The sequence below is a fragment of the Protopterus annectens genome, chromosome 5.part0 (genome assembly GCF_019279795.1).
Source record: "Protopterus annectens isolate FY-2018-M chromosome 5.part0, PAN1.0, whole genome shotgun sequence".
Taxonomy (NCBI): Eukaryota; Metazoa; Chordata; order Ceratodontiformes; family Protopteridae; genus Protopterus; species Protopterus annectens.
In genome coordinates, this window is record NC_056735.1 from 1,870,745,941 (window position 1) to 1,870,772,739 (window position 26,799).

The following is a 26,799-nucleotide window of genomic DNA, read 5'->3' on the forward strand; positions in this document are numbered from 1 at the left end:
TGTGGATATTAACTGTAGACTACTATGTGTTTAGGACATGTCATTGAGAGCTGCTGTCATGTAGCAATGGCATACATATAGGTGTCAGACATCTATCTGTCAAAGCATTCATCCTAATGCATAATCTGTTGGCTAGCTGATTTCTGTCTGTCCTCTGTACAGATGTGCAGATGTCAGGTATCCATCTTGGCTGCTTACAGGCAATCTATGATTGACTGACACTGACATGTCTGCCCAGCTGTATTATGAATGCTACAGCTAGGAAACCCCACCATGTATGCACCACATGCCATGGATACCTCAACCTGACTACCACAGTCAACTGAACATGCTTGGGTACAGGTCTCTAACCCAGACACTGGCCATGTTATGTAATATATGTTGCATACATGTCAATTGGAGCACCTCACTGGCCCTCTGCAAGAGAAAACCAGATGATTGGATGTTGAATTTAACTGTCATTCTGGGGATCACTCAAGTGGCATCAGTTGATAGATGGCCTGCTGACAAATGTCAGCTGGCATGATGGCAGTGTACCCACATGCCCTACTCTTCTCATCTGTCCATGGACATTAGCCTGGTACATACTAAGGAACACCTGCACCTATGGACCCCAGTACTGACAAATGTGTCAGTGTGCATTACTGAGAATAACAGTGTCTGTGTGTTTGTAAACTTGTAGTTGACAATACCCTGAGGGCCTTCTCACCCACTACAGCCCCCATTGCCATACTTAGAAATGGCTGTGCTGTAATTGATGTTAAATGCACCTTGTTACACTCTTCACCCTATGGGCTATTTGGAGCTTTCAGTACCAGCATAACACTGTTCTACAAATGGGTAGATAAGTGTGGGTTACCCTCTGAGTCCTGGCAAGTGTGTGTATGTGTGCAAGTGTGTATATTTGTAGGAGACAGCATTCTGAGGACACATTCTCCAAATACAATAAACCTTGCCATACATTATAAGGGATAGTGATGTTGCTGACATTAGGAGAGCCATGACAAACCCTCACCCTACTATCCCTGTGCCATGTGCAATAAATGCATATCCCTGTAGTAGCACTGATTAGATAGAAAATGGGTTGTATTTCAGTCCTGGTCAATGTGTGATTGTGGGTATGTCAGAGCATTATCATGGATTTCAGTGAGTACAATATCCAATGTGGGGTGTAGGTGCTGGGTATATTGCCTTTACACCATGGTACCTCCAGTACATGTCCCAAGGTCCACTGTATGAGGACCACTGTCACCATCAACCATACAGGTAAATGATTACGCTATCCAGCCCAATGATGCATGTGCTGTGTGCAAATTCTCTGTAACAGAATGGACTCACTAACAAGGTAGTTAGCACTGCTAAACCCAGGTCTGTCAGATGTGTCTTTGACTGTTATGTGTTTATCAGTGTGTATATGACAGTATGTCATACTATGTATTGTTCATTAACACCCAGTACATCCCCCATTACCATACTGTACAAGGCCTGATGATGTTGGTGTGGTGGCACAGCCCCCAAATTTGGAGGGTGTGGGGTGGTGTAGAACCACACATAGTCTGATTAACAACTACTTAACCTGTTAACATAAACTGTACAGTATAACAGCAGACTAAGCGGGGGATACGCACAACAATGACCCCAATGTCAACAATAAACTCGGGACACACCTCATCCTAAATCTCTGTGGTGTGTGCAACTAAGGCCAAACACATTAGTAGCAATAAGTACCTAGGTAGGGGTTCTACTCTCAGTGTTGCCAAGTAAGTGTGTGTGTATGTGAAGGGATCTACTTCAGTTTGCAGAGAATACATGTCCCAGGAGATAATTTGTCTAAGAACTAACTGGAAAAAGCTAACATTTCAAAGGAATCATCTTGTGGAAATTCATTCCATCAAAACTAGTAGTAGATATGTAAATGCCCTCTTCCCCACTGTGCAGCTGTACAGCGATACTGGAGTTGGTATATATAGTTGGGTGTGGTTGTTGTGGGTACAGCCACCCACATTGGGGTCATTGTTGTGCGTATCCCCCGCTTAGTCTGCTGTTATACTGTACAGTTTATGTTAACAGGTTAAGTAGTTGTTAATCAGACTATGTGTGGTTCTACACCACCCCACACCCTCCAAATTTGGGGGCTGTGCCACCACACCAGCATACATATGTTTAACATTGGAGAAGAGGACATATACCCTGCCAGTACCATCGTCAATTACATTAAACTGGTATTATGATTATTTACTGATGTGATGTTTTGCCTATTTGGCCTTGGTGGAATTACATAGGCCAAAATGAGATCACTGCAAAATTACGTACATCCATCTGTACAGTATTCTCTGTGTATTGCATCAACACCAAAGCCTCTGTGTGTGTGTGTTATTCACAAACATTTGGTGTGTGCCACCCAATACACTTACCATTGTCCACTGTAGAAGAGCTGCTGACATCATCCACCATGCACTCACCTGTATACACCCCTCAGAACTATCAGCCATGTGGCACATGCAGTATCTGTTATACAGACCTATTACTTGTGTTCAGCTGTACCCAGGATATGACACAGTCTATGTGCCACCACAGTGCCATACCCCTTGTAGGAAAGGACAGCAGACCAGCATCCTGCTGACACAGACACCTACAACACAAACTGAATACATTATGGAGACCACAATCATTCAGTGTTAATAACAGCTATAATGCATCATGGCTGGACAACTACACACCCTGACATGTAAGCATTAAACATTCCAGCTGAAAACATGTTAAACAGCATTACATTACTAAACCTTAGTACATTCACCCTGTGCATCAGAACCATATTAGCATGTCCCTGCATGGATGGTATGGATGGCAGGGATGTGATACAGGTATTGTCATATGCACAGGGTGTGTTGTGGGTTTGCCAGAGACCTAGGCTGAGCCATTTTGGTTGACATCATGTGGGTGTGTTAGGGGTTCTTTATCAATTGGGCTGTGACGATGTGGTGTGTGTAGGTATGGAGGTGCCCTAGCTGTGTTGGTGATGTATGTTTGTATGTATGCACACAGTTCTGCCATGTGACTGCCCTATACAGGGGTTTGTTGGACAGTTGCAGACTGTACATGGCAGGGTGTACAGTTCACCATGTCCAGCCACTGACATGGGAACTGTGCCTGCCAGGGGTTCCACAGGCACCACCAGGTAGAAGCCCAGGTATGTTACTCTCCCCTGATGATAATTGTCCGCTGGATCCGTGTCCCTGTTGGGACCGGTCAGGACCACGTGCACGTGGCCTGCTGCATTGTGGTGTGGATAGCACCCCCTGCAGTGCTTGTGCTGGTACTGCCACTACGGGAGCAGCTGTGACTTGCTGCACATCCATGTAGGCCTCCACCTGTTGGTGTTGCTGACCTACGTCCACGTGGCTGACACTCTACTCCCACCATATGCTCTAACACAAATACCACATGGTCGAGGATTCCCACCATCTCACCCAATCGTCTATCCAAGACCTCTGCAAAATAATGATGGGCACCTGCAAGATCATGGATGTTGTCAAGTACAGCAGAATGTGTAGCCCTCTGGAGCCTCAGACTCTGTCTGGTGTAATGTCCATATGTGCCTGTGCCTCCACGATGGCCCAAAACATGTGTCTGGTGACACCTGCTGTGGCACTTCTGCCAGGGGCATGATGGCCAGCAGCCCTCCTATGAGCACTCCTGTACATCTGCCTGTGTGGTACCTCGCAGGTCATCTGGCTATGGCTGCTGTGTACAGATACACTTGCCATAGTCTCCACACAGTCCTGTTCCATGCCACTCCCTGCCAACTCTCCCTCATCTATGGCCACTGGTAATGAGGTATGTATGGGCATTGTGTAAGAAAACGAACAAAGCCATGGAAACCTTGCTCAAGCAATCCAGTAGAACAATATAATAAGATAGTCAGGAACAAACTGTTACAAAAAGCCAAACAATATCCTTAACGCCACTTTATTAAAAAACATTTTCGCCTTGCTAACTAGCTTGGCTTCATCAGAGGAATTTAGAATCAATTTCAAAGTGCAACATATGTATTAATACAGAAGGAAGTGATGTCATTAAGTCAACATCTTTTTTTCTTTTTAAAAAAATATTTGCGTATCAAAATACATTTAGTAAATATTTGTAAATGGAAAAGTAAATACATATAATTACATTTGATTAACTGGTGTATCAAAATTATATACTACAACCTAAAAATGTATTAAAAAAATGTATTAAAAACAATTATTTGGAACGCTTACATTAACATCAGGAGTACTTTTATATAGTGCAGGTTTGACTTAAAACAGCCCAGGGATGGTTATTCATCTAGTGTTATCATAACAAATCAATTTTACGAAAAGGGTTTTATTGTCTTTATTATGTTATGGAATTAACAATTTTTATACATGACTTTTTTTAATACATTTTTTTAATACATTTTTAGGTTGTAGTATATAATTTTGATACACCAGTTAATCAAATGTAATTATATGTATTTACTTTTCCATTTACAAATATTTACTAAATGTATTTTGATACGCAAATATTTTTTTAAAAAGAAAAAAAGATGTTGACTTAATGACATCACTTCCTTCTGTATTAATACATATGTTGCACTTTGAAATTGATTCTAACTTCCTCAGATGAAGCCAAGCTAGTTAGCAAGGCGAAAACGTTTTTTAATAAAGTGGCGTTAAGGATATTGTTTGGCTTTTTGTAACAGTTTGTTCCTGACTATCTTATTATATTGTTCTACTGGATTGCTTGAGCAAGGTTTCCGTGGCTTTGTTCGTTTTCTTACACCAGTCTGTAGTGTTTTTGCTGTACTCGTTGGTTTAGAGGTATGGCCACGGACAGACCTGTTAGCCCTAGCACTCCGAACATATTTATGACTGAAACGCTTAATGCACGTACTGCTGATAACCCGGATACCACCGTGTATATGTCTACAATACTAGCAGCCTTGTCCGATAAACTGGACAGGCTAAATGCTAGACTTGATGCTGTAGAAAGGAGGGAGACCAACGAAAACAGCGGTACGCTCGAACGAAGCAGATTATCTGGACCATCTAATATGACGGGATCTTCAAGAGATGACTTCATTCCAGCAGCGCAACCGCTTCAACCCACGTTGGTTGGGTTTACCACTAGTAGAAATGTATCAAATCCTAGTGCAACAACACAACAGAGGGAGGCTCCTCTAATTATGCCGAGACCCGGCATTTTAGGAGCTAACGGAGATTTGAGCGACCGTATTAATCCCCTGCCAATGCGAGGAGGGTTACCTACTTTGGGTACTTCTAATAACGCAAGTCATTTTTCTAACACAACAGCTTGGTTAACGAACACTGAAGCTTTTAACTTTTCTACTGTTAACATGGACAATATTGGTTTAATTAATGCCTCTGACACTACTACTAGTCTATTAGACAAGTTAAAAGTATTCGATAATAACGTTTTAAAATTAAAAAAATTACAATTGGAATCAGCGTATTTTAAACAGTGTATCCAAGAAGGGCTTATTCCAAAAGGCTTACGTAACCCATTTGTTCCATCGGGGTTACTTAACACTGAACTGTTTTTTAATGAACTGAAAGATTTGTTTCAAACACAAGGATTCCAATTACTTCAGCTCATAATAAAGCATTATGAGCTTCAGATTGGGCAATTATTGAAAGACATTGACTTACTTGACAGACAACTTAAAGAAGATTTAAATTTCCATATGTTTAAAATTGACTATGACCGGACACTTACTAGCATAGAGGCAATGCTAGTTAAACTTAAATTGAATAAAGCCAAGAAATTAGTGAGAGATAGGCAAGCTTATCAAAATGATAATGCTTACCCTAAACTCCGTTTCTCTGAACAAAAACTACCATTAGTCAAAGGGGCAAGCAGTGGCTTAAATTCTGTAGTCTATGATGACATTGGGGACGACAATAATGAAGGTTTATTTGATCAAGAAACTGACAATAACCACAATACAGGCCCAAGACGTAGTAACAGAATTAAAGGTGCCAGTGCTAACAATAATAAAGGCAATAACAACTTGCATAATAACAATAATAATTTTTTAGAACAACGCAACCCACGACCACGGAACAACAGGAGACGGAATTGGAAATGACCATACTCCCGGTACCCATGGGAGAGACAATGACTAGAGATTCAGGAGTTGTTACTGTGATTAACAAAAATGTTGTTCAACAAGGTCCAAAAATCTTATTGAATCAAAATGGTGACTTTAAAATTTACAATTTCACTGATCTCCACCTTTCTAGAGAACTAATTGACCTATTGGCGTATGGGTACACTTTTGTGCCTAGTAAGTTTGGTGATGTTTCAAGAGAACTGATTAATTTGAAATGTTTTGTTAGAAAACTTAATTTGAAATTATTTTACAACAATGAGATTGCCAGTCTTGGTTTTTCCAAACCTTTAAAATTGCCTAGTGTTTTCAATCCACCCCTCCACCCATCTCTTATTTCTTTTGAGCAGGCTTGTGAGGTTGATTTGAGACACTTGTTTAACAATAGGTCTTTAAAAGGTTCTAACTATTTGTTTAATACCACTAAGGCCCAAACTGAATTGTTAGGAAACCTTTGTAACACACCAGTTAGACTTTTGAAACCTGACAAAGGTGGGGGCCTTGTGATATTTGATGACCAAACTTACAAAGAAAAAATGTTTTCCATACTAGAGACCCCTGCGTATGCTGAAGCATCCCTTAATGAGATCCAAGTAGCCCAAAAAAGAATAAGGGGGTATTTTCGAGATTTACTTCTGGAAAATAAAATTGATTTGGACACTTACAACTACATAGACATGACATTACCAAAAATGCCTGTCATGTTCGGCATACCGAAGGTACACAAAGATTTGATGAGTCCACCAATGAGGGCCTTAATTGATGGAAGGTCCTCAATGACCTATCCATGTGCAAAACTTGTTGACAAATTGTTATCTAAATACGTGACACACCTACCTGGGATTTGTAAAGATTCATGGTCTTTCTTGGAAGCCATGAATAGTCAACCCTTCAACAGTGATGTTAATTTTCTCACTGTTGATGTGGTTGACTTATACACTTCAATACCCCACCAAGAAGCCCTTGAATGGTTGGCTTTACTGTTATCAGAAATAGGAGCTCCAAAAATTGAAATAGATGTGATTACTGAGATTCTGGACATAGTGTTATCCTTGAATTACTTCATTTTTGACAAGAAATACTACTTACAAAAACAAGGAGTGGCCATGGGCTCTCCTTGTGGAGCATCAGTAGCTAACTTTTTCATGGGCTATTGGGAGAAACACTTTGTTTTTTCCTCACCGGATCTTGTGAAACCAGTCAAATACTACACGAGATTTTTAGATGATATTTTCATCTTGTTTGAAGGTGATAGTATATTAGCTGATTCCTTTATGTCATCTATTAATAACACTTCAGAATTTTTGAATTTTACTTACAAGTTTTCGACATCGAGTATTGATTATCTGGATGTCAAGCTTGACAAAGACTTTCAAACATGTTCTTTTACTTCAAAGATACATAGAAAATCTACGTACTGTAACTCATTCTTGCACTTCTCTAGCCATCATGCTTATAGACAGAAAAAAGCTATTGTCAAAGGACAATTCGTTAGAGCAGCGAGAATGTGCAGTACGTTTGAATATTTTTATGAAGAATGTTCTTTGTTAACAGAATTATTTTTGAAATGAGGCTATCCATCTAAATTTGTATATGAGATTTTGAATGAAGTGTCTTTAAAAAGAAGTAAAGGTTTTTACAAGGCGATTCTATCGAATGGGGAATTGAATAATGATTTACAACAGGAAGTAGGCTTTCCATCCATTCACGTTCCTGTATTGGGAAACAACCCTGTGGTTCCCAAAGAAATAGTTGATTTCGATCCTGCCCTATGTTATGTGACCACATTTAGTTTTGACTCCAGGGAAATTGTCGCTATTATTCAGAAGAACTGGGATTTCATTCTGAGTAATCCCAATTTAGTGAAGAAATTTGGGCATTTCCCTAAATTTGTTTTTAAAAGAAACAGGAACTTAAAAGAGCTATTACAGAAGAATACTTTAGACAAAAGTTTTAACAAAAAATTGGGTATGTATCCATGTGGGTTCTGTAATAGATGTAGTAAAATCAAATCTGGCCAGACATTCACAGTGAGAGGTTATAAGTACAACATTAGGTACCCCCTCGACTGCGAGAGTAGATCTGTAGTGTATGTTGCCTTGTGTAACTGCTGTCCGTCTTTCTATATTGGAAAGACGGACCGCAGATTACGCGACAGAATATACGAACATATTTATGCCATGAATAAGAGAAATTAAAATAATGCCCTTGCTAAGCATTTGATAGATCATGAAGGGCATAGTTTTTCATTCATGGCGATTGACCAGATAACTACATCAATTAGAGGGGGTCCTACCACACTATTTTTGGAAATTAAAGAACTGGAGTGGCAATTCAGGACAGATGCATTTCACTTTCCTGGATTAAATGATAATTGTAATATTATGCCAATTTTAAAATTAAGAAGTTATTTCCGTTGATCAAATTTAACTTGTATGTGATTATTGGTCTTATTGGACTTTAAGAACATACCTGATTTCTTTACTTATATATACATACATTTTTTTAATTTCTAAAAAACCTCTTCTGACTTTGGAACGCTTACATTAACATCAGGAGTACTTTTATATAGTGCAGGTTTGACTTAAAACAGCCCAGGGATGGTTATTCATCTAGTGTTATCATAACAAATCAATTTTACGAAAAGGGTTTTATTGTCTTTATTATGTTATGGAATTAACAATTTTTATACATGACTTTTTTTAATACATTTTTTTAATACATTTTTAGGTTGTAGTATATAATTTTGATACACCAGTTAATCAAATGTAATTATATGTATTTACTTTTCCATTTACAAATATTTACTAAATGTATTTTGATACGCAAATATTTTTTTAAAAAGAAAAAAAGATGTTGACTTAATGACATCACTTCCTTCTGTATTAATACATATGTTGCACTTTGAAATTGATTCTAAATTCCTCTGATGAAGCCAAGCTAGTTAGCAAGGCGAAAATGTTTTTTAATAAAGTGGCGTTAAGGATATTGTTTGGCTTTTTGTAACAGTTTGTTCCTGACTATCTTATTATATTGTTCTACTGGATTGCTTGAGCAAGGTTTCCGTGGCTTTGTTCGTTTTCTTACACCAGTCTGTAGTGTTTTTGCTGTACATGTATGGGCATTGTGACTGTGTGCAGGGATGGGGTGGATAAAAGTGGGATGTCAACCGATGGCACATATTCAGCCCCCTGACAACCTTGCCAGTGCCTCACCATACCTATCATCATTGTCAGAGTCTGTATGGTCACTAACATCAGTTTGCCTGCAGGAGGGACCCTGACCCACCTCGCCACCTAGGAGGGGAAAACAAAAAATGTAATTTAAGACCTGTACATTGCTTACCTCTACACACATTCACACACACACACACACACACACACACACACACACACACACACACACACACACACACACACACACACACACACACACAGGTGAGGTGGCACAAAGATATTACACAGACCTCTCATTATCCAACAGTCAACATGCATGACATATGGCACTCAACAGCATGCACTGCAGCTATACTCAATCCTTGTTACCAACATTATACATCTCTGTGATGCATGAGTTGTGTTAGTAGGTGATGCCCCTTCCCATGGAACACACTGCACCCATGCATACAGTATTGCTGTGCACCTGTACAGTACCCTGGCATGTACTGTGCACCATATCTCATGAGTGTACACACCATTGTTGAATGTGTATATGTGTGACAGTTATGTTTGCTCTGTTGCTCACAGCCCCTATGTGTTTGTTTGACACATACCTGGGATGATATGGGGACTGTTGTCAATATTTAATGCCTGACCTCTGATTTGCAGATCTCATCATCAGCAGTGCATGTATGAGCAATAACATCCAATTACACTGACAACCTTCAAAGCTTAATGTGGATATGAGGAGTGTACACACCCTTGTTGACATGCTAAGCTCTTCCATGATATGCAATGGGGCCACAATACTGCATATGTTAACATTACACACATCTGATATGTGACATATGACCTGTGCAATCAAATGCAGTATCAAACAAATGTGTTAGCCGTGCAGATGCTGAATGAGATGCATACAATATGTTGGTTGCATAAGTGTGCACACCCTTAACACAATGGTTTGTTGCAGCACTTGTTAAGTGAACTACAGCATTCATTATTCCTGGAAGGGTTATACTAGCATGGCCCATCTTCACTTGCCATTATTTGGTCACTCCACCCTACGAATGTCCCCCAGCTCTGCTGGATTGCAAGGTCAGCTCATGTGCACAGCCCTTGGAGGTCATACAGTGCCTTCACTATTGCTGTGGAGTCAGGGTTATGTCTGGCACATCTCATGACCTTGACTGTGTTTAGATACAGCCATTCTTAGCAAGCTTTGGATATATGCTTCAGTTCACTGTTGTGTTTCAGGATCAGCCTTATTGCAGATGCTTGACAACTATGGGCCAAACATGAGAACGCCATGTCTACCGGCCTAGTTCCTGCTAATGAGCAGCAAACCTAAAGGTGTACACTGCCACCAGCAAGGTAAAAGCTGAGATGGCTTACTGGTAACTTGTGGCTATGTTGTACAGGGTCCTGGATTCAAGACTTGCAAGTGCTGGGTACTTTGTTGCAAGGCAGATCAGTTCAGCTGTGGAGGAAGGGATAATGGCAATAATTACAAGAGATCCCTATTTTGGGCCCCCTCACCCCCATTAACTGTGCCTTTGGTCAAATGTTTCGCAGTAAGAGGTTCAGAGTATGGATCCGATGTCCAAATGCAATATATTATATATAATGTCTGTATATATATATATATATATATATATATATATATATATATATATATATATATATATACATATACATACATACATATACATATATAAATACATTGTCCCTACTGTTGAAGGACTGTGCTGCATCATATGTTTAAGAAAACATCACACTTATTTACAGCTCAAATGGCTTAGTGGTAACTTGGTGTGCAGGGTCCTGGGTTTGAGACTTGTAAGGGCTTATTATTTTGTTGCTGAACAGAATAAGGGCTGTTGGATGCAGAGTGATTAAGGCACTTTTAAGCAGTTGTAAGTGGGTTTGTGTGGCAGTAAGCAATGCTAACTTCCAGTTAAATATGCTTACAGACAGCCTGAAAGTGCTTAATCTGTGTAGGCACTGCTTAGCAAACAGGCTTAAACCCATTTACTACTCCTTAAAAGTGCTTACTCCCGCTTACCCCCACACTAATTTCTTTAAAAGAAAAGAAAAAGGGGTGTTAGGAAAGTGGTGAAAAAGGGGGCACAAAGAGGGAAGGACATTATGGAAAGTAGCTAGGATGTGCAGGACTGGTACAGGGAAGGTCCATAGCTGTCCATTTCTTCTACAGCAACAGCTGTGCATATATACTGAATTTGGAGGTATATTTGGACACTCAAACCCCTGAGAGAGGGGTGAGGACAGCAATAATGTGTTGTGAAGCCAGTTAGACCAGATTATATGTGTCCAGTGGACATATGTGCAAAACTGACAGATATGCATGGGACGAAATTTGTTTTGGGAACAGATTGCCCTTTTTTTTTAAGTTGAGATTGAGATATTGGAGAAGGATAATAGGTTGGGTAGGAAGACAGCCAAGACAGACAAGACAGCATACAGGGGTGGTATATGACACATGTGGGGGGTAAACACCTTGGATGGGGAGGGGTGTTTGGAAATCGGAAGCCCATGAGCCCCCAAATGGAAAGAGTTGGACTGAGGTCCCCACCCATGGGCATCACCACTGCATCTTCATGGCCCTGAAGGTGGCTGTGCTGGGGAGTGAGCAGGGGGAGGCTGACCCTCTAAATGCACCACATGGCCCTCAAGCTGGTGTAGCAGATCTCCAAACTCCCTTCAGAGCTCGCTACTCACTAATCCCTGGACCTGACTTTGGGTGACAGGATCCAGTCCACACCTGCATCTGGGAGGGGGGATGAGCCCATCCCTCGAGGCGGTTCCACCCAAAGGTGTTTTCTGTCTAAGTCTCTCACAACAATTTAAGTTTCATCAGAGTGTGCTGTTTGGTTATTGCTGTCTATTCCTTTGGTGCTTTCTGTCTAAGTGTCTCTTGGTTGTACAATCTGACCTTGTAATTACAACAATCTTATACAGACATTCCTAGACATATTTTTATGCAGCACAGTGTGAGAAACAGTGGTTGACACAACAGTACTATTCTGATATCAGATGTTAGTGAATGCTACATGTCAGGCCATACAATACCAGAGTAAACACTACCAGTCTAGGATTTAAATCTTTATTGCCAGGCAGTTACAGTTTTCTTATCTGACAGACCTGTGGGGGGAATGTTTGTTAACACTATTTGACTGTTTCTACACATATTTCCAGATTCCTAGTTAATATTATGAAGATACCTCTCAATCTCTTAATGCGCACACTCTGGACAAAGCTTGACAAAATGGGGGTACAAATAGGGACATATTTTGAATATTGCTCTCATAAACTTGGAGAGTTACTAGAGTAACATGATTTGTTTTATATACATTTTCTGAAAGTTTTGAGGTCTGAAAATCAAATGTATGTCATTATTTAGTGAATACAATTCTGAGATCATCCCACTGATTTGCCAGTGGGACAGAAGAATAGACAGAAAATATGAGCCAATTATCTGGACATTCTGCAAAAATCTGTACAGTTGAGAGATATAATTACACACATATACAGCTTACTACCACTCCCAGGATTCGAACCATGGTTGTGTATGCTAAAAGTGCAACAATTTAAGTTTCATCAGACTGTGCTATTTGGATATTGCTGTCTACTGCTTTAGTCTTTTCTGCCAAAGTCTCTCTTGGTTGTACAATCTGATCTTGTACTTACAGCAGTCTTATACAGACATTCCTAGACATTTTTTTTATGTCGCACAGTGTGGGTAACGGTGGTTAACACAACATTACTATTCAGAGAATGCAACACTAAATGCCATATAATACCAGAGTAAACACAACCAGTCCAGGATTTAGAACTTTATTGCCAGACAGTTACAGTTTTATTTAAATATGACCTATATGGGACTATTACTGTCATATTGTCTGGTTTATTCAGTGCAACCCATACACAGGTTTTATACTGCCAGGCGACTTTCAACTACTTTATATTTATTTGGTATGACTACTAGAAACAGGATTATTACTCACCAGCCACGTGACACAGCCTTTGCAATCTACTAGCATGGGCTTCCAGATTCACAGCCTGCTCAGCTGCAGCTGTAAGGGAAATAGAGAAATATTTAGGCATACCTATCCATCACAGGTATGACTACTTACACACTGCTGGGACATCACCCCTCTGCCTTGCTTCTTGGACCCACTTGTCCAAGAGCTCCCTCTTTCTCTGCTTCAAGTTGGCATAGTGGTGCCGGACCTGCTCACCAGTCTGAGGGATACCAGTGGCACTGGTGAGATCACGGGCAAGATGGTTTCAGGCTTCCACTTTATACTGGGAGCTCTGGTACTGGCCTTGCAGCAGTCTCTCATCATGGTTTTGTACCAGGAGTCCTACCATGACCTTGGACTCCTGTATGCCTCAGTGCTGCACACGGAAGCACATGCCCTCACCAACTCCTGCCATACTGCCTACAGTGGGAAGCTGCAACCAGTTATGAGCTGTATTCCCGCCTGTGGGGTTTAAATACGGCCAATTTCCAACCCTTTGCCATGATTGGATGGTTTTGAATATGCTGAGCTAAGCTAAGCTACAGGCAAACCTGCTTAGTTAAGGTTGGCAATGCTTAAAGGAGCAGGTTCAGCACTGCTTACCAATGGGCAAATCCACTTAGCTGGGCTACTGACTGCTTAGCAGTCATATTTACACAATGTTTACATCTGGTAAGCAGAGCTGTGCAATGCTTAGAATTGCTTATTTTTTATTTTATAGACTATCTGCTGTATGGGATTGATTCATCATTCATTACATATTATAAATTTGTTTACTGTCCCTGACATCCCCCAATGTGCTTTCATTACATTTATTCATGTGTGACTATACTGTATGGGGAACTTGTGTTTATATGGGGGTTTCACAACTTTATTAAACTGACACTTCACATCTGGACCTACTACAGTACTCTGGTTAACAAATATATGTTATTTAGTAGCAAATTATAAAAAAAAATGTTTATGTACTGCTTTCACATGTAAAATGCAAATTGGTTACAGTAGATATCAAACCGGGAACGGCTGCTTACAAAGCACATGCTCTAATCACTACGCTATTGCAATAATGCTTATGCTAGATGTCTCTTGCTATTTAACTTCTTGTGCTGTGTAAGCTGGACTAAGCGTAGCTAAGCAAAGAGCACACCCAAGCAGCTACGCTTAAACTTTATTGCATGTTTAAAAAAAAATATTTGTTGTGTTATTTTATTTGTACCCTTTAGAATATCCATGCTAATACTAAACCTGTTATTCTATCAACTTTCTGATTTTGTCCACATACCTTATTCTGATGGTTTTGGAGGTGTGCACTATGTGTTTAAGCTACATGTGCTATTCTAACAACATCTGTCTTGCTAGGGACGATTGTCCCTTATGGCTTTGACCAGATTTGTTATCCTGATGGGGTGGTGGTGTTACGAGCATTCTCACTCATTTTAAATTGCTGAAGGACAATTTTGGAGTGCAAGGGGTGTGCATATTGTGAGAGCTCTGCTCTCAGACATACCCCCTGTGCTCGTACACAGAACCATGTCCGTTTTACAGCATGGCAGCGCGCCTTCATACATATGCATGGTGCGCTGCCATGCTGAACAGGAACGGTCTCTGTCATGCAGGAATAACTTATTCCTGCATGGCTGCTTGCTAAATCCCAGGGATTGTTTTTCTGTATCTGTGTAAATCTTTCCATTGGTGTTATGTTTAATATTTCCTGTGAATGAAACTTGGGTGTTTATTGTAAATAGATATTTAGTATTTTCATGTTTTTTTATTATTTATTATCAAATATATTTAAATTTTAATTGTGGCTGATCTTTTAGACAATATTTTAACCATTGAGAGTACTTATATTCATTTGGTGACACTGTGGCCACTCCTGAAAGTCTTCCAGTTTGGTCAACAGAGATATTGGTATTAGTTTTAATTTCACTCAGTAAAATTGAGTACCCTGATAAGACCCTTAGTGTACCTGGCTTTGTGGGTGTTCTGGTGGCAGTGTATCTACCTTATAGTTTGAGCAAAGGTGGTAGAGCTAGCAAAGCTGTGCCAGCCTTTCTCTTGTGTGTGTGCGTGTGTGTGTGCATGCGTGTGTGTATGTGTGCATGTGTGTGCATGTGCGTGTGTGTGTGTGTGAAAACCAAAGCTCAAAAACAGTGTGTGTGTCAGCAGCTACTTTGAACAGGGACACTGAGAGCATTGATTTCACAGACAGGGTGGTGAGGGACTTGGCTTGAACACCTGGCTAAGGACTTAACTCTATAGCTGTGTCAGTGGGCAGTCTTAGTTGGGGCCTTGAGAGAGAGAGGGAAACCCTGCCCCACAACTGGAATGTGTTCCCTGTTTGCTCTTAAGGGAAATTGTGCTTGGTGCAGAGAGCTATATCTGGAAATACTGTGTATCTTTGTTCCAAGTGAATGTCACCTCACCAGTGTCAGTGGTGCGGGTTGAGGCTCCTTGTTTACTAGCCCAGAAGAGGGATGTCACAGTGCCAGTGCTGATTGGGGTGCTGGTAGTGGCATCAGTCACATTCATGGCAAGCTTATGCCAGACACCTCCCTTGCCCACAGGACCATCATACTACCTCAGAAGATGCTCTGAGAAATCCCTGTGTAGGGAGAGCAAGAACATCTTGCTTTCCTTAGATCACCATGCAAGGAGTCCTGACATTCTCAGTACTTAAAAAAGCTATGACCACTGCAGCAGTTCACTCAAGGAGCAAAAATCATAGCCCGTGCACACTGATGGATGTTTGGACATCATGTGGCATGTAATCTATTGCAGGAATGGAATCCTACCAAATCTTTGTATTTCAGTACTGTGACTCTACTGGAACACATGGTTTGTATGCACATACACGCTAGTCACATGCTTCCCAACAACTGTCCATAGTGTGGCTAATGCCAGCTGTACTGAGTAGTGTATTGCATTCCAGATGTGTCTCAATGACAGTGGTGAGAAACAGACTCCCTCTATTATCACAAAATAGCCAGACTCTGGAACACTCTTCCCAATACCATAGCAAAAAACCCTAACCACCACCAGTTCAAACTACTCCTAAAGGAACTCCTAGTCTTTGGCTGTGTTCTTGCCATACTCCAGGCTAAATCCTTCCTGCTTCCATTACTTTTACCCAACTTTTGCTCCACCTAACCATCCCATAATTCCTGATACTTCTGTAACTCCAGTCCCCTATTCATCAACTGAATTTCTTATTTATCTTCTCTGTGCAGAATTATTCATCCCTATACCACTCACTTGTTTGTTGAATTATATATATTTTTGGCTACTCATACTTGTATTCATATATATTATGCTCATAACTGTACCTGCATGTGCAATTTGTCTCTGAGTTGAAGTCTATACTTCTCTGTATATTTGTATCCTCTGTTGTTATAATTTGTTTATTGGTATATAAATCACTATTGTTTGTATTGTACTATTCTGGAGCTTTTCTTCCTGGGTCTCCACTGAAAACAGGCTGCTGGCTCAGTCAGACACTATGCAGTTAACAAATGTAATAAATAAATAAATAAATACATAAACTACCATCTGCAGAAAATAGAAATTACATAACTCTCTGGAATTGGACTTACACCTACTGAATGCAGAAAATTGTTCTAGTAATGTACCCCGGACAGTGGTGGTGCTCCCAGAAAGCAATCAGCACCTATGGAAGAGCAGGAAGCCAGAGGGATGAAGACCTCATTGCATAGCAGTAGATATTGCAACACATTATAAGGAGGAGGGGGTGACATGGTGTGCATACCAGTACATGGGGCCAAATAGGCAGATGAAAGAAGAGTTGCAAAGAGCCTATGTCCATTGCAAAGAGAGTGTTGTGCACTGCAGTAGAGTGATTGGCTAACCTACATAGAATGAAGGGAAGGGAGCCATTGGTCATAGGTAGATAACTTCCACAAATGATCTGATACACCCCATTCACAAGCATATGTAACCCACAGGTGCACAGGGCTCACCTTCAGCTTCTGAAAGAGGCAGTAGCCAAACAAAATTCACCAACTAGAAGACTGAGGTGCACTCCCTCTGCACACACAGCAAGCACATGTTGGGCAATGGTGTGCCATGGACAACAGGCATCAGGACCAGGTGTGTCAGGATATAGTGTAGGATGTGAATGCTGTGGTTGACCATAACAGTTCACTGCAACAGGTGTGGTAAAGTGTAATTGATATGATGTTCCATGCAAAGGACAAGGCACAGGACATTGCCAAGGATATGTGGACTAGTAATAAAGAAACAGCTCACAGAGACAGAGAAGTCCCTGCTATCTCTGTCTGGGGAGGTGAATCAGACCTTCATTCATGGAGTGGTGTCTGCTTGTGAGAGTTGGGCTAGTAATGACCACCTAAGTACCAGTAGGGTGAGCATGAGTTCTATTCAGTACAACTCTCCATTGTGTAATGCATTACATTCATGATGAGACTGATTCAATAAGGACCTTCTGTATTATCAGTCCTTTCAGGTACATCTGGGCTGTAACTGCAAAATCTCACATAACAAGGCATGTAGTTTTCCAAATGCTATTACAGCTGGCATTGTCTACCACTATATATGTCACAGTGTGTATTGACATATGGTTGAGTTCTGACAGCGATATAATGCAATTATGTTTTCATACGTTCTTCTGGTGGAGGGGCCAACACAATGGAAATCATAAGTTTGGTGTCAGCAGTTTCTTGTGGCTGATTATAATGGCGATGTGCACTTGGTACAGTCCAATGATGTAATGGCATAATTTTCAACACTAGTGTGGTGGGCTTGCCCACATCACCAATATTGCATGCCTCTAAGAAGGTGCAGGCTGACCCCACAACATCATCAGTTCAGAGTGGCCCTCCTGTAACTGTGAACACTGTTTCAGTTCTCCATGAGTTCCCAGTCTACACAGTTGCTGACATTTGCTCTGTCTCTGACATGTGCATGCTCACCAAAGGAGACAGTTAGGGGGTCTTCAGCACTGTCACGACTCCAGATCAATCATTAATCTGTGTACAATACTTGACAAAATTCCATGAATGCGCAGGTCAGTGATCTAGCCACAAACAACTGATAGCATCACCACTGTGGAGATTGCAAGTGTGTTCCATGGCTTGTAAGATATGCAACACATGCTCAGTGGCCTGGAGTATAAAGACAGGGAAATGATGTTGCTGCTAAGAACTCTTGTGGCAAACGTGGCTTCCATGAACACTCCAGTGAAACTTATGGCAACTACTCTTTGGTCTGGCATTGCAGGCCATGTAATACATGGCTGTGGGAGGGTACAGATCTGATGAGGCCAGACAGAGCCACCGGAAGCTGTTGAAGATGGTGGGGGGGCAGAGAGTGAGAAGGGCACTTAGTGATCTAAAAATGGCAATTTTTTTAAAACTATTTACTACCACAACATAGGTTCACTTGGAAGACATTTTAAGCTTAGCCAATTTCCCTTTCAGCACTTAAATTAACATTTCCTGATTGGTCTTACGTATCCCATGGCTAATAATTGTATATTAGCCCTAGCGAGAATAACTGATCATACCATAGATACTTAGAGGGGACCCATGTAAGGGATGTAGCATTTAGGAACTGCCTCTACCCATTAGTGGCATGAGGGCCAATCCTGGAGTACATTTTCAATTATCCAAAGACAAATGAGATAAGAAAACTCACTTTATTTAAAACATAAAACAAAGCTTTCGAGAATAACCCTTCCTCAGTGTTAGTTAAAACATCTAAGTTAAAAAACACTTTTTTTATATAGCAAGAGCAGACAAAACCACATGACACAGCCAGCCTATAGGACAATACACAGAACCAAGATCAATTAGACTATTAAAGCTATAATACTATATTTAAAAAAAAACATGAGAAAGTACATGTAATATACCAGTGTTTAAAAAATTATCATAAAATTCAATACAAACATTATTTATAAAACAACTAATGGACATCTTATAATATAGGTAATTAATTAATAAAAATAATTAATGATATTTCTGCTTGAATTCCAACATTGGCTTAACAGTAACCATGTTATTTGATCCAGGCTTTTTATCAACATTCAGCCTGATAATCCACTTATATTCATCAATATCTAGTTTGTTAATTGTATCACCTAGTCTTAGGCCTTTATTTATTATTTGCAAAACTTTAAACTTTAAACTTAAACTGTACTATTTACAGATTTCTGGCATTGCCATGGGTGCTCCCATGGCAAATACATACACCAACATTGTTTTAAGCCAATGGGAGAAATATTGCCTATTGCAATATTACTAGCTTATCATTTTTAATGTAATATAGGCAATTTATTCCTCAGGGGCATCAGACACTTTTTCGATGAAACCATGAAATATAAAGGTGTTTGCTAGCAGCAACCTCTTCATTAGTTACAGATTTATTTAATGTGGAATTATTTAGATGACTTTTTTACTTCTTCAGATTGTGCATATTTACTGATAATGGTGGACTGTAGAATTATGCATATTTACTGATAATGGTGGACTGTAGAAGTTTGAGTAGACTTTTATGATGGAAATGTTCTGAACTGGGCAGTTTTGTCATTATGGGTGCATGCATTTTGTTTCATTGTTTACTGGAAAGATGTTCTGAATTGGGCAGTTCTGCCACTGGTAAAATGTATTTTCTTTGAATGTGGGTTTCAATGCTGTTTCAATGAATGTGAGTTTCAAGGGCAGAGAAGTTTTAATGCTAAGTTTGTTTAGCAGATGTCTTAGTGTTTGTGCTGTAAAATGCAAAATAAAACTTTCAAATGAAGTCCAAATCATCATAGAAGTAAATCAGTATGCACATTAGTGTTTATAAATGGAGTGAAATAGCCAAGCAATGGATCATTGGAATGGCTGCAGGGGGAGGCTCCATTCGACCATGATTTTGTGAGGGGGAAGGGTGGCAAACTTAAAGACAGCCCCAGCTGAACTATACCTCCCAAATGTCCAGATTTTCAAAGAATGAATAGAATTTGTGGTTTTCTGGCAAATCATTTAGGAATTAAGTCACTAAATAATGACACACTGAGTTTCAGACTTCATAACCTTCAGAAAAATGCATGCTAAAGTAAGACCTGTTGTTCTATCAACTGTCTCAGTTTATACAATAGCAATTTTTAGTACTGTTTATATGTTCCCCCAATATATTTGGCCTTGTCCAGATTTATTGCATTAACAGGTTGAGAGGTGCATACAAATAAATTGCTTTATAGAATTAGGCATAGCCAAACCTCTCAACTGTCCCTGATTTTGGCTCAAAATGTTGCTCTTCCCCCTAGTAATCCCTCAGCAAAATAGCAATTTTGGAAGAAAACATGGAGGGTTTACAATTAAGAAATAACTGTAATAATCAGAGTTATAGATTACTTTTATTTCAGAAATGCATGTAGATTCTTTTATTTTGTCAGCTGCTCAAGTTAGCAGTACTAATATTAAAGTGTCCCTTCTTTGACAGGTTCCCAGCTGTATTGTGTGGCTATTTTATATTTTTACATCATATTTTTGGTCCATTTTTCATAAAATTGTGTTTTTTTTGGCAAAATTGTGGGGTTTTTTGGCAAATTAGTGACAAATCATTAATGACTGAAGTTAGAAAATAATGACAGACATTTGAGTTTCAGATTTCATACCATTCAGAAAATTCATACTAATGCAAGACTTATTCTATTATCTTTCTAAATTTATAAGAGCAATATTTAAAAATTGTCCTTATTTTTGGGCCTTTGTCCCACTTCTTTGTATGGCTTTGTCTAGATTTCTTGCTCTGAGGTTGAGAGGTATGACAAATGTGTCAGGGCCATCAAAGTCAGCCAGAGACATTTCAAATTGTGACATACTTCTTGCACCCCACTCCCCCAAGTAGTAACTCTGGATGTGTCGAAGCAAGGCAAGGAGTAGTTATGCAGTGTAAATGTGCAGAGTATCACCCCCATCCAAGGTAGACACAAGTACTAGAGTGGCTTTTCATCTGTCCTTGATTTTTGCAGAATGGTCTGGTTTCTGTCATATTTTTTGTACTGTTGATTTATGCTTATTACTCAAAGTGCCTGTTGCTCTGTGTTTAAGTAGCAATACTTTAATGACCATCAGGTAAGCTTGGCTGAGATCGTAAGATGCAAGTAAGCTTTAATAAGCATACTCTTAAAGAATTGCCAACATTGAAAGCCTTTCTGTTGTTGCCATGTAGAGAATACTTAACTAGATAATGTATAAACCTTGGGTATTGAAATGCATATGACAGTATTTGTAATAAAGGACAGATTAGATTATTTTAAGAAGCTCATTACACTTGGAAACTTCCAGTCATCTCTGCAGGCTTTACCCATAAACTAAACAGAATGCCAACTGTGTGGTCCATAACCTGTACAGTAATCCTTTTAAGCAATGTATCTTGAGCTTATTTCTTGTTTACTTTTCATTTTTTACTTTGATCATGTTTTCCCCATGAAACAAGTAGATAGTTGTCAGGCAGCAGGTCTTTTTTTGGATAAGAAACATTTTTACAAGTGGGGGCATCAGACATTTCTACTTTCAGCATGTTACTTGGTACTTTAATAAAGCTGAATATAAATTATAATTAAAACTGCAGTGCAAGAACTGGTTTGAGTTGAGTGCTACTTGATTTTGACTGGCATTCCATTAATGTATTTAAAAAGTAATTTATTTTTTCATGCCTCACAACCTTTTTGTTTCCATCTAGATATTAAGTAAGCTGTCATGCAGCCAATGCACTAAAATATTTTTATTCTTCTACACTCCATTTTGTCTTGATTGGACTCTCATAATGACAGTTTGGCACCCAGGGCAGTGTATTTAGTTAGTTTTTGTGGTTTTGAGCATAGCTCCTCCCCTTTATAGTTGGCCACACCCCTTCCCATTGACCCCACCCATTCAGCTGTCTCCTGCAGCCCCCCTTTGATTTGAAGTCACCAGCCGCCACTGTCTGTAGGATACTGAGTATAGTGATAAATCTTTGAGGTGGCCCATGCAAGACCTGTTGTTTAGGACTTGTATCCTTTTAGTAAGGTATCTCCGTGGGTATTCCAATTATTCCATGGGTCTGGACAGATACATGCCAATGTGGGCATTATACAAAATGATTGACCTAATGAGGGGGTTTGTAAAGGGGGACAATAATATCTCTAGATCTAGTCACAATCAATTTTTTATAAGCTGTGCAATATAGAAAGACTTTCTTATGACTCTGGGCACATATTGGTCAAATGTAGGTCATTGTACACACAAGTTCCCAAATGCCGAACAACTGGGTCAGTTCTCAGGGGGCATTGTCAATTTGGCAGTTCCCTGGAGTGGACGACTTCCCAAAGGATATGATAATATATTTCTTGGAGTATAGTTTCAATTCATGAGTCTGGCACCAATTATTGTTTAGGACAAACCTTCCTGCATGATGGTTAAGTCATTTGGGGATTCAATAACTGCTCCTAACTTGCAGTCATCTCAAACTTAGTCGGCCAAAGCCCTTTGGTACTTCCTTTTATTTTTGAGATGTATATGCCAAACAGAAAAAGTCTCAGCACTGAACCCTGGGGGACTCCATTGGTGACTGGTCTCTTCCCCTATTTTGATCTCCTGCATCCTGTGGGCAAGCATACATGTATGCATTCTTTGATTCACGTTCCTGATTGTATTAACCTGATTGCATTAAATTATATTCCTTATATAATACACACCACTTGTTAGAATGTGTTTTAAATTTGCAGTTTGGAACAGTCTTCTAGTAAGCAATGAAACAAAATGCATGCACCAGTAATGACAAAACTACCCATTTCAGAAAATTTCAACCATAAAAGGCCACTCAAACTTCTGTCGTTACAATCCACCAATATCAGCAACTATGCAAAATCTCTGCAGAAGTAAGTCCTCTAAATAATTCCACATTAAAGGGGTCTGTAACTAATGAAGAGGTTGCTGCTATCAAGCAATTTTAGATTTAATTTCATCTACAAATAAAGTGCCTGCTGCCCTTGAAGAATAAATTGCCTCTGCTACATCAAAAAAATGATAAGCTAGTAATTTTGCAACGAGGAATGGATGACAAACTGATAACAGAAACATAGTTACTAGGTAATTCCACCAAAGGAGGACATTCATAGGACTGCAGCATCCACTCCCTTTAAAGTACAACACAGTACAGTATCAGCGAGCTATCAACATATTGTGGGAGTAGAACCCATTGCCTTCTGCATCAAAAGCAAGCATACTACCTGTTGTGCTACTAAAAATACAAGTGACTCAGCATAAGTAGCATTTAACTTCTCTTCCCCTGAAGCTCGTTGTAAAATCCATTTTACACTCAACTAAATTTCTCAACTTTGCAGCACGAGAAATCTGGAAAAAGCCAAATGTTATTTGGGGGGGTGGTCAAAGGCCCAAAACCAGGGACACATTTTAAATATTGCTTGTATAATCTTAGAAAATTTCTAAAATAAAGTGTTATGTGTTATTTGAAAGATAGGAAGTACCCAACCTTCACAGAAGACACACACACACACTCATCGACTGCATGTCTTTAAAACTCATTCTACTACAGGGAGGACAGGCAGACTCTGCACAGAGGATGCTCCACCCCAGAATTAAATTGGAGAACTTCCTAATGTGAGGCAACAAAGCTAACCACTGCACCACCATGGCCAACAACACAGGCTTGGAAAATAAGGAATTGAAATGGCAAGTGTTATTAAAAACTGATAAATATCCAGAACTTAATGATGCTTAAATATTAAGTGCTTCTTGAAAGCTAAGCAGTGGCAACAATGAAACTATAATGTTTATTTAAATGCATTTTTATGTATAATATTTTTATTATTATTATTTGTTATTCAAATGTTTAAAAATCTATTAATGTTATTCATATGTATTTATAATGAAAGGAGTAGATAAAAGGCAATATTTGTCAGCTGTACAGGTCATGTGACTGAATAGGAGTGCCATAAAAGTATGGTTCACATTATTTGATTCATTCTGATGCAGTTCTTCGTGAAATAAAGAACAAAAGCAGTCAATATATTTTGGTTTTCCAGTGTCTGGGATTTTGGTTCCTTCACCAGCATGAATATTTTTAGAGACAACCAAAATGATGTGATATTCATAGTGTTTAATGGAGTTATAAAGGGATGATCTAAAAGGCTAACCATTTGAAATCTTGGGACACACATTGCTGAGTTCCCAGATCTGGAGATTGAATAGCTGAAAATGCAGACTTAGATATATTAAGGTATACTTAGGTATACTAAGTCTGAGACTGACACTTCTCAGAATATTCCCTTTTCTCCAAGGTATGATGATCTCAGAATTGGTATATATATGATCGAGGAGTGTCAGAGACTTGCCTCTGCAAAAAAAACAAGTTTAAAAGAAAAGAGCTATATTCACTCTTCTCCTGTATTTTCTATTTTTTCCGGAAACTTAGGAACTGATTAAGAGAGTCTTCAGATTCCTATAGGGACTCACTAAAAGTGGTATTAAACTTTACCCTGCTTTGTGCCAGGACATGACATTGTGTGACTTCATGACTTTTACACCAAAGAAAATGGAGTCACAGGAACTAGACACAAACTATGAAGGATAACTTGGTATAATGTAGATTGAGTCCTTAGCAAAAGGGTGTGTATGATGATGCAGTATTGACAAGCAACTGTTAAAGACTTCTCTTGCAGATTAACATAATGCAAATGGTATAGAATACCCCACCATGGTCACTGTTGTTGTCCTTCAGATGGCCTACTGCTCCACAACGTTTGACACAGATTTTGTAGACCTAGTGATAGACACCGTGTTCCTCACAGCAGTAGATGCTCACAGAAAATGGACTGATGTGGTCTGCATGAAGTCCAGTACTTCAGAGTGAATCATTTCACTTTTGAGGAAAATGTTCTCAAGGAATGTATCACCCAAACAAACAGTAAATGGTGATAAGATGCAGCTCACATTAGAGTACTTAGTCATCTTCATGAAACAGAATGTCATAAAACATTTTATTTCAGCACCCCACCATCCAGCTAATATAGGGTTGCCAGAAAAATTCATGCAAATCTTTAGAAGTGGAGATGCACCCTCTGTTTTAGTTTTTGTGGTTATTCCTGAAGTTCATTGCCATCAGGTGTGCTGAGCAGGTAAGCGTATACAGGAGTTACCAGATGTGGACCCCCTGGCACTGTGAATGCTATAAGTCGTGTAACACAGCAGCTTGAGATGGACAATTACACATTTACTAACTGAAACACTAAGTATGAAACCACAAATAACACACTGTAGTGTTACTACTCAAAAGAAAGTTGAGGTCATGACTGAAAATTTTCAAGTTTGTTATTCACAGATATGTTGACAAGTCATTTCAAAATATGCAAACAGGCCATTAAGTTTTGATACAGACAAGTATATTTTGGAAAGACTGTGCAAAGTCTGCATGTCCTTCCTGTGTTTGCATGGGTTTCCTCCAGGTGCTTTGGTTTCCTCCCACATTCCTAAGACATGCAGTGGGTGAATTGGACACTCTAAATTGGCCATATGTGTGAGTATGCGTGCAAGTGTGTGGTGTGGAAGAACTATCACAGCAGGGCTAGCCACCTGGCTGTGTAATCTTTGGCTATAGATGGTTGTCACTGTTGAAGTGACACCCCGAGCCCCCAACCCCATGTACAAAAATGGGAAAAAGGGCTGTAGATGGATGGATGGATTATAAAATGATAAACAGCATCAAAGCCATATTGTTGCAGGAACTCTCTTTTAACATATTCAGTGGACAATGGGCAAGGCATCTGGAGAAGACAGGTGCATTATATCAGACAAGATGGACATTTTGACAGTAATGTGCCAATATCCAGACAGCTGAATTTTGATAATCAGCAACATACTCCAGAATGTTGAGATGATCCAGACCATGGCTAGAGAAGGAAAGATTTTTATCACCATGAAGAGAGAAGGATGAGTGACCCAAGTTATCACCACATATAGATGGATGTCCCAGACCAGACACTGAGATGAGCAGACGCCAAGGATGAAGGCCACATTCAGAGTTCAAAGGGATTCTAATTTAAGAATCTAGCCAAGAGGAACCAGAGTCCAGTGCAAGTAATGCAGAAATGTTCAGAAGACCTCCTGGCTCTGTTTATTTTATTACTAACGTAATGATATGTTATCTTAGGCAGATATACAACAGGATATCTTGTAATGTTATATGAATTTATATATATATATATATATATATATATATATATATATATATATATATATATATATATATATGTGTGTGTGTGTGTGTGTGTGTGTCGCACACCCGTACACAAGCACACACGTACACACGCACATGTACACACACGCACACGCATGCACGCGCACACACACATACACACGCGCGCGCACTCACACACAAGCACACACGCACAAGCACACACACACACACACACACACAC